This window comes from Saccopteryx bilineata, chromosome 6, assembly GCF_036850765.1.
Source record: "Saccopteryx bilineata isolate mSacBil1 chromosome 6, mSacBil1_pri_phased_curated, whole genome shotgun sequence".
NCBI classification, from domain to species: domain Eukaryota; kingdom Metazoa; phylum Chordata; class Mammalia; order Chiroptera; family Emballonuridae; genus Saccopteryx; species Saccopteryx bilineata.
The window spans coordinates 9305839-9317002 of NC_089495.1; positions in this window are offsets into that span (position 1 = coordinate 9305839).

Below are 11164 nucleotides of genomic sequence, written 5' to 3' on the forward strand. Positions count from 1 at the left end.
CCAGAGCGCGTGGCGGGAGTCTCAGGTAAGAGTCCGAGGGAGATGACGGGGCCTCCTGGGCGGGCGCGTCCTCCTCGGTTAGCTTTCACTCCGTCTTGCTGCTGTTCCTCTGTTGTTGTTCACACCAGTTTTATCGTTTCTCATTTTTGATTTTTCATCTTAACCTGAATACATGGTCTTTCGTAAGCAGATCACCCAAGAGGCTGTGAGATCACAAATTCCAGTTAGGCTAACGTGATCTTAAGGGCTTTTCCCTTTGAGTATGCTACCTTTTACAGACACGTTATTTAAAGAAGAACAAACACAAATGCTAACAGGTTACTTTGTAAATTAAATGGTCAAGGTCTGAATGGCTTCCAAACATTTTCCTCTAAGCAGCATCAAATACTTATTGGGTGTTCTTCCCAGCAAAGCCTGAAGAAACCCGGTACTTCAAAAGTACAGTTACATATTTATATATAAGGATGTATGTTACTAGAGACAGACATGGGGCACAAGAATACTCTGACCCCTTACTAAATGAGCAGAGTATCTATAGTCTAATCCTTCTGCTTCCTTTCTGGGACTGAATGCTTTTGTTTTTATTTCTTACTTTTAAAATAAAATCCTGTGATTCTATGACAGTTATTTACACTTCAGTGTGTGGAGCTTTAAGCGATGCATTCTTTTCTTTATTTGAGCCTTTAAACCTGTTGCTAAGGAGAAGTTCCAGCCATTAGCTCTCCTGTATCTGTAGCCCAGCACTTGGGTTGACCTACAGCTTTTCTCCTGGGTCAGAAGACAGGTCACGCTCTTTCCTCCTGTCCCTGGATCACTGCCCCCGCTCTACCCTTCCTCTTAAATGCCGAGCTCACTCTGAGATATCACTTCCCTCCTGGAATCTCACCCACAGTCTTCTGTCCAAAAGGGCAATCATCCTTGTGGTCATGTTCAGTAAGCGCCTCAGTGAACATGATCTTGGGAATAACTGAAAACATACTCCACTGCCCTTGACCTTAGAGGAAACCAAAAGCAGTTCACAGAGGTAGGGATTTCAGGGATTTGGGGCAAATAAAGGGCCCTTGTGGAGGCTCTGAGGGAACCAGCTGCATGCCCGCTCCGGGTTCCAGCATGGCCGGAGACCCTGCGGCCCCTTGGTTGGCAGATGCATCATTCCCTGCCTCCCCTGTCAGATGGCCTGTCCCTCCGGGCTTCCTCCTCTGTGTCTCTGTCACATAAGCCTCGCTTTCCTCTTACTAGGACATCAGTCCTTGGATTGAATGCTACCCCTGAATCCACGATGACCTTACCTTGAGATCCTTAACTGCATCTGCACAAACCCGCAATAAAGTCACATGCATAGGTTCGGGGCTTAGGAAATGGGCATATCTTTGGAGGAAACTATTCAATCCGCAACAGTGAAAGGGGGCAATCGTGATAGAACTTAAAAGGTCAAGTTTGGGCACGCCTCTTAGATGGGGTCAACACAAAAATTGCCTCCGTAGGTGGCTCAGAGTGTGAATACACTGGTAGGCAGGGTTGCTAAAGCTTTGCCAGAGATCGGACGTATTGTAGAAACCTGAAACTCGTGGCTCATTTAATTCAGGATCATCCACATGAGTGAAATACCTGAACGCCGTTAGAGAATCCAGCATGACACACAGACTCCAGCAGGGGCAAAGATAAATGTCCCTGGGACAAGCTGTGGCAGTGGCATCTCTGGTGAGGATTTTGAGACTGCCACCTGCTTGGGGCAGGGGCTTCCCTCAGCCGTGCCCGATGAAGGTTTGTCTCCATCCATCAATTCTGTGTAGATCAGTAGGAAAACCCAGGCTTAGCGGTCAAATAGAGCAGAGGGAACGGCTGTCAGTTACCACTATTCTGAACTTAAATATGCTATTTCTTTCCTTTGAACGTAAGTTCTAATATCTGAAAAGGAAATTAATAAGAATTATTATTTTTTTATTATCCTTGGGAGGAAAACTGTCTTCCTCCAGTGCCGTTCGGGTGGACTTTGTGGCGATGGCGTCGTTCTTCCCCTGCGCCGTTCAGAAAGGGGGCCGCTAGTCGCACGACGGCACGGCAGTGCGTTTCGTTTTAATTAATTTAAAAATGTGTTTAACTTTAAATTAAATTGAAATTAAATTAATTAAGTTTTAAGTTAATTAAAATGAAATAACTACTTACAATCTACCACATAGGACAACAATTCTAACACCATTTCTGGCAGATGAAAAATATTTTGTCTCTCTTTGTCTAGACTCAATCTTTCTCTGTTCTTGATAGATGTATGGATGTACGCATAGATAGATAGATAGATAGATAGACAGATAGATAGATAGAATTATTTAACTTTGGGGGCCCCCAAACCTGGTATGTATATTTTGAGCTTAGTGAATTTCAAACATGCTCTAATTAGCCCAGTGCCATTTAGTCTTTTCAGAACACCGTTTAAAAAAGTCACGTAAACTTTGAAACCAGAGCGCTATAAAAACAGAGAAGTAAATATAAATTATTGCTGAGACTCCTTCTTCCCTGGTTTAAGTAATAAAGTCTGAGAACTCAGTGTGATAGGCCTGGACTTGTTTCTCACTCGGGGCAGTGGACAAGGGTACTCTGATAGTAAAATGTGCACGTTAATTCAGGACTTACCCTGCCTGTCCAGGATGTGCTTGGTGATTTGAAGTAGTTGTTGCTCTCTTGGCCAATTCTAATCGTTTTTATTTGAATGATTACCGTCCTGAGGTAGATTGTATGTGGCTACAAACTACAAAATTTTATGTATTTTCTTACTTGGAAACTAATTGGAGGTGGAGAAGATTTTGGATCATGCTCTGAAATCCTGTACATAAACCACAGTAAACAACGCATGTCCACCTCCTGTGATACAATCTATTAGACTTAATGTGCGACATGGAATTAAAATAAGTAACACAAAACTGCCGAATGCACAAGAAAGAACAATAGAGGCAGAGTGATTGAGTGCGGCATTCTTTATTTGTTTATGAAAGATTAATACAGAAGAATTAAAGCGTGGCAAGAATGGTTTTACTGTTGTAAATAATAAGATCACCCAAGAGATGAGTAGCACACTTTATATTAATTATTCAATTAAAAATCTAAAATGTATTAATGACACAAAATGTACAAGCAACAATTTAATGGTCTAGTAAGATAGATGAATAAATTAGAAGAAATAGCAAAACTTGAAAATCTTTTCAGAAACTTATTTTTGTTATCGATAAATAAGATGCAGAACATTTGCCTGATCAAAAAAAAAAGATATATAAGAAAATAATATGAAAAGGCATGAAATCAGGAATGCGAGAGGGACTCCTGCGTCCAATTGATCTTTCAGAGGCTGTGAAGTAGAAGATTGTCTCAGTAAGTGGTATATAATGTGAATTTACCAGGATGAAGGCTGCTGCGGGCCTTCTCCCTGAAAGACCTCTACAGACGGAAAACATTATGGTTGAATTCTTTTAGCAGTTTGACTGCTGGAGAGTATAGATAACGGGGAGGGAGGGAAAGACTTTTCCTAATTTTAATAAATCAATCTGGTCATTGACAGCTAAATTGGAAACATCCTATGACTATAAAAAAAGGCATTTAGTTAATTTTGATGTCTATTTCTAATAAAAATTGTCATATATTCTTATATAGTATTGAGATAGAATTGTTAAGCAAAAGAATCAGGAAGTATCCTGGCCTGGGTTGGCGCAGTGAAGACAGCGTCAGCCTGGAACCCTGAGGTTCCCTGGTTAGAAACCTGTCTGGTCAAGGCACGTGCCGGAAAAAACTACTGTGAGTTGATGCTCCTCTTTCTATCCCCACCTCTAAAATTCAATTAATAAAATTAAAAAGAAATAAGGAATCAGAAAGTAGACTTAAGAAGTATAAAATCTGGAAACAGTGAAGCTACATTATTACTATTTACAGATGATAATAACGGTTGAAAACTTAAAGCAACTGAAGTATAATTAAGAACCATAAACATGCAATAAGTTGGTCATTTACAAAATAAAAAGAAATGCTATTTGTAATGCCATTTGTGGTGCAGGGGGATATGCCAAAAAATGTAGGAATTAAAAATTACAGCTGCTAACAAAACCCATGGACATGAGTTCAACAAGACAAGTTCAGCATTCAGGTAAAGAAAAATTAAAGCTATGAGAGTCAGTGAGACTTGGCTGGAGAGACACACCTGAATCATGGAGCTCTCAGTATCTGGGCTCTCTCTGCAAAATATTTGTTGGGCCTGACCAGGCAGTGGCACAGTGGATAGAGCATCAGACTGGGATGCAAAGGACCCAAGTTTGAAACCCTGAGGTCATTAGCTTGAACACAGGCTCACCAGCTTGAGCGTGGGGTCACTAGCTTTAGCATGGGATCATAGACATGACCCCATGGTCACTGGCTTGAAGCCCAAGGTCACTGACTTGAAGCTCAAGGTCACTGGCTTGAGCAAGAAGTCACCGGCTCAGCTGGAGCCCCCCAGTCAAGGCACATATGAGAAAGCAATCAATGAACAACTAAGATGCCGCAGCAAAGAATTGATGCTTCTCACCTCTCTCCCTTCCTGTCTGTCTGTCCCTATCTGTCCCTCTCTCTGTCTCTCTCTGTTACTTTCACCCAAAAATAAAAATTAAAAATAAATAAATAAAAGAAAAGTAAAAGAAAAAGAAGCTTGTTGGGAATACTGGCTTCATTGTTTACTGGTCACTTGACTGTGAGTAAGTCACTGCAATTTTTGTGCCTTGGTTTTCCCATTGGCAATATGGCAATAATGAAAACATTCTGTTACAAAGTTGCAGTGACTGGTAGAGGACATCATGATGTTAAGTGCTAGAACATCACCTTACACGTACTGGACATATCCTTGCCATTGGCTTTTCCTTTTACTCTCTCTACTAATACCTCTACTGCTGCTATGAGCAGAGGTCCCCAAACTATGGCCCGCGGGCCACCTGCGGCCCCCTGAGGCCATTTATCCGGCCCCGCTGCACTTCTGGAAGGGTACCTCTTTCATTGGTGGTCAGTGAGAGGAGCATAGTTCCCATTGAAATATTGGTCAGTTTGTTGATTTAAATTTACTTGTTCTTTATTTTAAATATTGTATTTGTTCCCGTTTTGTTTTTTTACTTTAAAATAAGATATGTGCAGTGTGCACAGGAATTTGTTCATAGTTTTTTTTATAGTCCGGCCCTCCAACGGTCTGAGGGACAGTGAACTGGCCTCCTGTGTAAAAAGTTTGGGGACCCCTGGCTATGAGGAAGCTTAGACATTAAAAAGATGAATGCTCTAAGTATTAACCTGTGCAGTAAATTTAAAATGAAGCAAAATTCTACTAGGATTTAATAAATTTGTCAAGTGGTTTTAAAGCACCTTTTAAAATACTTATGTAAAACAAGTATGGACTACAGGCCATATTGGAGGAGGGGTTACACCCTGGCACATATTAAGACTCATTACAATAAGTTCTACACTTTATAATAGTATTAAAATGGAAAAATAGAGAGCCCGAATCAAATATATCTATGTGTACATGAAATGTTAATGAGCGATAATAAAGGTAGTTAACAACAGTGGAAAAATCTGTATTAACCGCCCAAGGTAAATACTGTTTGTAGACAAATAGATATTGGATTTCAGAAAAAATAATGCAAAGGCTCAATACAAATACACTTCACTAGTTACTAATGATTGCAAATAAAATACCATATTTCCCCATGTATAAGATGCTCCCACATATCAGACGCACCTTATTTTGGGGCCCAAAATTTGAAAAAAAAATGTATTACATAAAGATATTGAACTCAAGTTTTATTCATCATAAAATTCATACAACTCCTCATCACTGTCAGAGCTCCCGTCCATTAGCTTGTCCTCATCTGTGTCTGATGACGGATCACTGTCTTCAGCAATGAGCGCAAAAACAAGTGCGAAAAAGCAGGAAAAGCAAGTAAAAATATCTACAACCACTGTATGAGATGCACCCAGTTTTGAGACCCCAAATTTTTCGAAAAAATGTGGTGTCTTCTACATGGGGAAATATGATATGTCCTATAGTTCTATTTGGATGGGTCCTGGAAAAAATCGAGCTGCACCATCTCTGGACTTTCCATTATTAGGGAATGTGTGTTTCCTTAGCCTCCAGCCCTCGGGGTTAGGCACGGAGACAGAATGAATGTGGGAGGGAAGCCGGTTGCAGATGGAGCTGGAGTGAAGGACGGTGACAGCAGGAGAGGTTACCTGGCAGTCATCACTTGTCATAGATGTTTAGAAAACACCGCTTTCACAGTTTGACCCAGGAGGGTCAAAGACGATGATGCTTCGTTCCTTGCCTATTGTTCAGTAACAAAAATATTTTGCAAATGCAGTTCTGGCCAGAGTGCAGGGAAAGAGGGAGGCAGACCCTCTGGGTCAGAGCAGAGACCGGGGCCTGGCTGCTGTGAGCCTCTGCAGTGCTGATCCCAACCGAACCCGGGGAGTGAGGCTGGCCAGAGTGCAGGGAAAGAGGGAGGCAGACCCTCTGGGTCAGAGCACAGAGGCCTGGGCCTGGCTGCTGCGAGCCTCTGCAGAGTTGATCACAGCCGAACCCGGGAGCGAGGCTGGCCAGAGTGCAGGGAAAGAGGGAGGCAGACCCTCTGGGTCCGAGCACAGAGGCCTGGGCCTGGCTGCTGCGAGCCTCTGCAGAGTTGATCACAGCCGAACCCGGGAGCGAGGCTGGCCAGAGTGCAGGGAAAGAGGGAGGCAGACCCTCTGGGTCAGAGCACAGAGGCCGGGGGGCCTGGCTGCTGCAAGGTGAGCCTCTATAGAGTTGATCACACCGAACCCGGGGAGCGAGGCTACGGAACTACTCTTCACTAGGAAACGGCCTTTCAATGAGGTGATCAACTTGTTGTGCAGAGATGAATACATATCAATGCTCTGAGGTAAACAGAGTCTTTTCCTGCACTGTGTATAATATTGGCGGGGGGGGGGGGAATAACCTCGACGTCTAGGAGTAAAGAGTTGTTTGCACGAATCACCCCACGTGACAGCAAAAGGCTACGGAGCTGTCGGTGGATGCCTTAGATGGGTATTTACTGAAACGGAAACGTCTGCATAGCGTATTATGAAGTGTGAACGATATTTATATAAATCTGTTATCTGTGTGTGTTATATGTGTTATACGTCCTCAGAGAGAGAGAGCTGTCTGAAAGGAGGTTCAGAAAAATGTTAGCAGTGAAAGTCCCTCGCCCTGTGGCATTCGGGGCGACTTCGCTCTTTTTTCTTTTTCTTTCTTTCTTTCTTTCTTTCTTTCTTTCTTTCTTTCTTTCTTTTTTTTTTGTATGCTTCTCTGTGAAGATTCTTTCAGGGCATCATTTAATTTTTTTTAACAAGTGATCTGTTGCCTAATCTTTTAACCAGTTCTGTCAATCAGTCACTGCGCTAGAATCACATCGCTGTGACGTGAGTCGCTCCCAGGCAATGGGGATTTTCATTTCCAAAGACCACAGGAAAGGAAAGGAATGTTGCTTTTCAAACCGAGCCTCTGGAAGCCTAATCAGAAGGCCGATGTCCAGGCGGGAGGAAGACTTAGGACAACCTGTAGACACTGGACCCTGGGACCGAGGGAGAGGACCCAGGAGCTGGGAAAGGGACTAGAAAAGGAGAGAAAGGACAATAATAAAAACGTGCAGTCCACCCCAGATCTCGGAGGGGTTGCATTCGCGGGGGGACTGCCGTGCTCATACCCGGCACTGCTGATGCCCGTGTCCTAGGTCAGCATTCCTCTGGAAGGGGTTTCACGTGGGCCCTTTGGTTGGTCCAACTCCTTCCATTCTGTCTGAACGTAGCTCCCAGCCCCGGGGTACATATAACCCTTAATTTTCTGTTTACATGGAAGCAGCACAGCCGTGTTCTGTCCCCCCAAACCCTGCCCATGAAAAGAAGCAAAAAGGGACATTTATAATTAATGCAGCATTTATTGATTATTCCTGGTATGTCATGCCCAGTGACAGACCCTGGAAAATCAGCCCGTGGAGGTCTGGTCAGAAAGCAAACGTGTAAAGGAATGGAATGCATTGGAAGAGCAAAGATGTACACTTGGCATCCCGAGGAAATCCCCTGAGCCAGCTCAGGGGACAGCGGATTGGTGGCTGTCCAGGGCGGGGGAGGGATGGTAGAGGACCGTGAGGGCTACTAACATACATGGCTTTCGTTCTGGGTGATAAAAGTCTTCTCACCGCAGGTTGTGTGTCACTGTCAATGGTTGAATTTTATGGTATGTGAATTCTATTTACATAAAAATGTGAATAAAAAGAAAAGTCACACGAACAAGTGTTTGACCTGACCGTGAGCTGAGTGTGGGGACCAGGTCTGGGAAGGAGGTGGTGGAGGGCTTGACCTGGGCTGTAAATTAACCAGAATTCTGGCTGGTAAAGACTGTGGTCCAAGCACATGCCACTGATACTGGGGCACATCCATGGACTCGGTGAAGTCGAGGGCTGGGGAAGGCTGGGAGAGAGGGGACAGTGTCACAAAGGGCCTTGGTCCCCTGGTGAGAAGAATGAGATGTGATTCCAACAAGTCTTTGCTCCAGAGCTTACCGTTCACTCCTGGTTTAATGAAGTTCGTTGATTCCTTTCCAATCGAGCATTTCACCTGAGCGTGTATAAGATTTGCCCAAGCAGCTTGTTTAAAATGCAGACATCTGAGATCCATGCCCAGAGACGCCCATCGAGCAGGCTTGCATTGGGGCAGTCTCTCCCCTTCTCGATGTGCATCCTTCACGATTCTGATGCAGCTGGTCTGGGCACCTGATCTGGAGAAATACTGTCTAGAGAGATTCCCCCCAAATATTTTCCCTTTCATATTCCAAATGCTAAATGCCTTGTGTAATGCATTTCACAATCGTGAGCATTTAGGTGCTGAAGATATTCGATGGTGAGCAAGTGCTCTGTCCTTTGCACTCAAATTAAATTGAAATTACACATTTTAAGGGGAAAAAGTTCCTCTTAAAGATTGCCTGAGGTTATGTTCCTTTTGTCACATGCGGCATTAAGAACAAAGGCGGCTGTCATTTGTAAGTGTGGAATGGACCAATGGAAATGCTATACACACAGTGGATGAACTCATACAGTGTAAGAAAACTTACAGACATTATTTTTAGGGGACCACAGTGCGATAAAATCCCCAAGGCTGTGGAAAATTTAGTATAAGATTCAAATTCTTTGCTTTCCTTCCTGAAAGAAGACTCATAGGGACCTATGTGGTTTTGTTTTTTTCCCTCTAAGTACATTAAGCAGAACACACTGAAGGGCTATGAAGCGACGTATTGCCCTTCATTTAAGCCACGGTCACGTGCACTGTGTTTCTTTAAAGAGGAAGATAAATATCAAGACTGTAATTGCAAAGCTTTTGCTTCCCCCGAGAGTGTTTGCTGTGAACTTTTTATTGATCTGCAGTGATCGTGCAGAAAGATATGCCACTGTTCGTGGGAAATTAAGTCATGAGACCTAGTTCTAGACATACATGTATATTCTACTTCAGGCTTCCTCTCCTCCAATTAGCCACACACTCCCTTCTGTCCTCCCAGGCCCTTCAAAACTCCGCTTAGGGGAAATCATGTCTCTGGATTTGGGCCTCCGTTAGCTAGTGGATCTCCCTCATTTTCATTAAATGTTACTTTGCTGTTTGGGCCACCATTCTCCATTAGTTTTAATTTCCCTTCTTAAGCGTGTTTTTTTCCAAGAGGTGGATGTTACCCAGACGATGCCTAATTTTGGGAAGCATTTGTTAGATTGGAGGAGGGGACATTCGGGCAATAGGTCTCTGATAGCCCCAGAGAGTTTGAGACGACCACATGTGAGTAGGAAAAGTAAGTAATGTGAAAGATTCAAAGAAACTTGTCCTGGGGGGGGGGGGAGCAAAAAAGTAGCTTTCACGCCTGTCAACATTTATTATGGAAAACATCAGCATTCCAGAGATCCATTCTGAAGCAGCACTCCTGGTGAGAAGAAAATATCCTGAGAGACAGTTCTCACTCAGATTAAAAAAAAAAAAAATCAGTTCCCGTGGAAAACGCTACAATAATTAGTAAATAATAATACAAGCGTACTCGGTGCTTCTGTGTGCTCACCACTGCAACCCGACCTGTGCTCCACCGTGGATTTTTTTTATGCCTACAATTGGGTCAACCACAGAGCTCTCCACAGGCAGTGTTTATGATCTTTTAAACATACCACACCGTCTTTTTACTTTAATGTGCATGATTATCATCATTTTAGACGGTAACGTGTCAGACCGAGGATCCAGTTACTAGCAAGGGGCCGCAGTTAATCGGCAGTCAGGACGCTGTTTCAGCGTCGAGGTTTTTCATCCTGAAAGCGAGGACAGCGGTCCGCCGTGCCCTGTGCATCTCAGGGGCAAGCGTGTTGTTAATCAGTTTGAAGAACCAAACAGGCTCCGAGGCTGGCTGAAAAGGTGGAAAGGAGAAGTGGAGAGTGATGGACGGTGTTTCGGGTAATAAGTACCCGCAGCTGATAAGAGACTAATGAACTGAAGGATGACGTGCTTACTCAAATTCTCTGGACTCTCGGTAAAATTTCAGAACTGCAAGGGACTCGGAGCGCGTTCAGTCCAGCCTTCCTTATTTTCCAGATGAGGAAGGTTAGTCTCAGAGAGTCCGAGGTGTCGTTTATGCTTCCCGTTCTCAGGGAGATGGGGAGATGCTGAATGGAGGAAAGTCCCCCACCCCAACTCCTGTGGCAGGTGAGGGGGACTTTTGTCTGTGGGGCAGACTAAGAGTGAAATGGTTAAATCCTGAGAGAGATACCTCCTTCTCTGGAAGGTCTCAGTGCTGTTGGTAACAGGAAATGCAATGCGGAGTCTGCTAATTTTGTCTACACTTAAAATTATAGTATAATTTTATTTAAGCTAGGTTTTCCTGTAAAGGAGCAATCTTGACCTTCTCAGTTTTATTGTCTTATAGAAATATGGGACTAGATAAAATTTGCCTATGTAGTTTTAAAATACAGTATATTCTGAAACATTTTTTAAGACTATTCATTTTAGAGAGGAGAGAGAGAGAGAGAGAGAGAGAGAGAGAGAGAGAGAGAGAAGGGAGGAGCAGGAAGCATCGACTCCCATATTTGCCTTGACTGGGCAAGCCCAGGGTTTTGAACCTACAACCTCAGCA